Here is a 3,176-nt window from a genome sequence, read left to right as displayed (position 1 = left end):
ATTTGAAGTAGGTTGAGTTTTTGTAGAGTTATACTTTTATTTTTAAACACGAGAGTGGGAAGTCTAAAAAAGTTGCAGATGCTCTTAGTAGAAGACAACTTTTGCTGATAGAAATGCAGATAGAGGTGATTGGGTTCAAGGAACTTAGTACTTTGTATCCAGATGATCCTGATTTTGGTGAAGCATGGAAGGCTTGTACAGACTTGTTACACTTGATAGAACAAAGTGGTTGGATTTCATGATCTAGGATAATATGTTGTTCAAAGGAAGCCAGTTGTGCATTCCAAGAAGTTCAATGAGAGAGAATCTCATCAAGGAGAAGCATAGTGGAGGATTGGCTGGACATTTTGGCAGAGATAAAATCATTGCTTTGGTTGCTGAGAATTATTACTAGCCACAGTTGCAGCAAGATGTGAAGAAGTTTGTATAGAGTTGCAGAGTATGTCAGATGACAAAAGGAGTAAAGCAAAATACAGGGTTGTATCAACCATTATCTATACCAGAGAAGTTGTGGGAGGATGTCAGCATGGATTTGGTTCTTGGATTACCGAGGACTCAGCATGGGCACGATTCTATTTTTGTGGTGGTTGACAAGTTTTCAAAGATGGCACATTTTATTCCTTGCAAGAAGACTAGTGATGTTGTTCATGTGGCAGAGTTTTTTTCAGAGAAGTGGTGAGACTACATAGCTTGCCAAAGAGTATAGTTTTAGATCAAGATACCAAATTTGTTGGGTATTTTTAGTGTACATTGTGGAAGAAGTTGAAGACAGATTTGAAGCTTAGTTCATCACATTATCCACAGACTGATGGATAGATAGAAGTTGTGAATCATAGTTTGGAAAACTTGCTAAAATGCTTGGTTGGAGATAAACCAAAAGGATGGGATACGATTTTACCATAGGCAAAATTTGCATATAATAATTTTATCAACAGGAGTTCTAGTAAATCACCATTCCAAATTTTATATGGGAGTAGTCCTAGAAATGTTTTTGAATTGAGGCAGTTGGATAAAGGAGAGATGAGTAGTGTTGAAGTAGAAGAGTTTGTTGGACATTTGAAGAACATCCATGAGAAGGTGATGAAGCACATCATAAAAATGAATACACAGTATAAAGATAAGACAGATGTGAAAAGGAGGTATAAGGAATTTCAAATTGAAGATGAAGTCATGGTTCATTTGGAAAGGAACATTTTTCAATGGGTACATATAATAAGCTAAAGATGAGGAAGTTTGGATCGTGCAAGATAGTGAAAAGGCATGATTTTGGAACTACTTAGGAAGTGGAGTTGCCTATTGAATTGAATATTTCACTAGTATTTAACATTTCAGATTTGATAGAGTATTATGAAGGAGGTGATGGAGATGCAGTTGCAGAAGCATAGTGAAGTATTTCAATAGCTAGTTTGGCTACAAAAGAGATTGAGGAGATACTGGACAATCGTGTTGGCAAAAGCACAAGGAACAGAACTTATGAGGAATACTTGGTCAAATGGAAAGGGGGGCCAATAGAGGATCATCATGAATAGAAAGGGAGGAGATTAACCATCTTGATTTTTCCTCTGAACACCTGAGACATGATGGAGCCACTTCTCAAATTACCTCGAGTGTCTAATGCAGGAGCATCTTGGGTGTAAGAGCAATCTTGCATCACCCAAAAATATTTTATTTTTAGTCTTTTTTATTTAAATAAGGACTAGTAGATAGGGTGGTTACTATCTATGGGAACTTGATATTTTTAGTAAGTTTGTCATATGATCTTAGAATGTTCTCATTTTCTAGATGAAGGTTTGTTTTGGAATTATAAGGCTACCATAAAAAATGTCATTGCTCCATCTTAAGTATCAGAGAAGTTATTGCAGATTTTTGGTGGAAAAAAAATGTAGAAAAATCTTTAGGCTCACCGTTGGAGGCCTTAGAGTGCCTGGATAAGGTGTAAAAACTCATCAAAAGGGCATGCATGTGGTTTCCAGCCTATAGATCATGAGCTGACATTTCCAAAAAGTGGTTATAACAACCAATCAGAGCAACAGTTTGAGAGTTATGGCCTTTGGAAGTTGGGCTATTGAAATTTCTAAAATAATTTGTTAAAAATGTATTCAGTCGACTCTATATGTATTATCAAGGTCTTTCGGCCCTAGGTATTAAATTTGAGCATCTAGAACCTTCCCCGGCGGCATAAAATTGCCTATTTAAGAAAAACCTAAACATTGTCTAGGACAACTCTGGGTGATAGTTTGTAGCTTGTCTTGCAAATTACTGTAATGAAGGTACCCATGAGGGTTAACATATTGTACTTGTAAATTTTGTAATCTTGCATTTGTGGTGCAAATAAGAAGTCCATATTTTGTTCTCGCATTTGTTGTTGTTTCTTTGTTTTTGTTATGGTTTATGGTATTAAGGGGAGCACCCTTCATCAGTATGCAAGGTGCTTATGGGCTTTGGATTTTGTTCTTTCTTTGAATAACTCATAAAATCCCTTTGGGTATATAAAACAAGAATGGGATTGAGCCATCTGATATTTGTCTTAAAAAAATTCCAAGTGCCTCCATCCTTTTTTGACAAAAACAAAATTGTGTACAATAGTAACTTGGGGAAAGAAAGTACCTTTGGATTTCCCCAACAATTATCTTTCTTCCACTGATCCTATCTACCACAACAGCTCAACACTTCCCACTTTTAATGGCACTTGATAGGGTAACACATGTGGTTTTCCAAGAAAACCATAAACTCTGAATACAGTGGACACTGCATATGGGATGATATCTCCCCAATTATGACTTACCATCAATCCTTTGGCATGATCCTTTAGTTTGATTAGTTCTAATAGAGATTGAGGTATCCTAGGGCTATCTCCAACCAACAACATTCTAATCCTAGAGGTAGAGTACTTATCAAATCTGACAAAGCTTGCATCAGTCACCTCCCATGTCATATATGCACTACAGAATTGGACATGGAGCTTTTCTCCATCTCTTTCCAATTCCAATTTCATTTCTTTAGAGAAAAATTAACTCCCTTATACAAATATATGTATATTAACATGGAGTACCAATAGAAAGGCTTATCAACTTTATCTTTAGCTATATCCATTAATCTAGCATGAATCTCTTCTGCCAAGAGAGTAGAAAAATAAAAAATAGAACTTATACCATACTAAAGTGTTTGAGCAATGA

This window comes from Cupressus sempervirens, chromosome 1, assembly GCF_028749045.1.
Source record: "Cupressus sempervirens isolate cs-2001-9-10 chromosome 1, ASM2874904v1, whole genome shotgun sequence".
Taxonomy (NCBI): Eukaryota; Viridiplantae; Streptophyta; class Pinopsida; order Cupressales; family Cupressaceae; genus Cupressus; species Cupressus sempervirens.
This window is presented reverse-complemented; position numbering follows the sequence as displayed.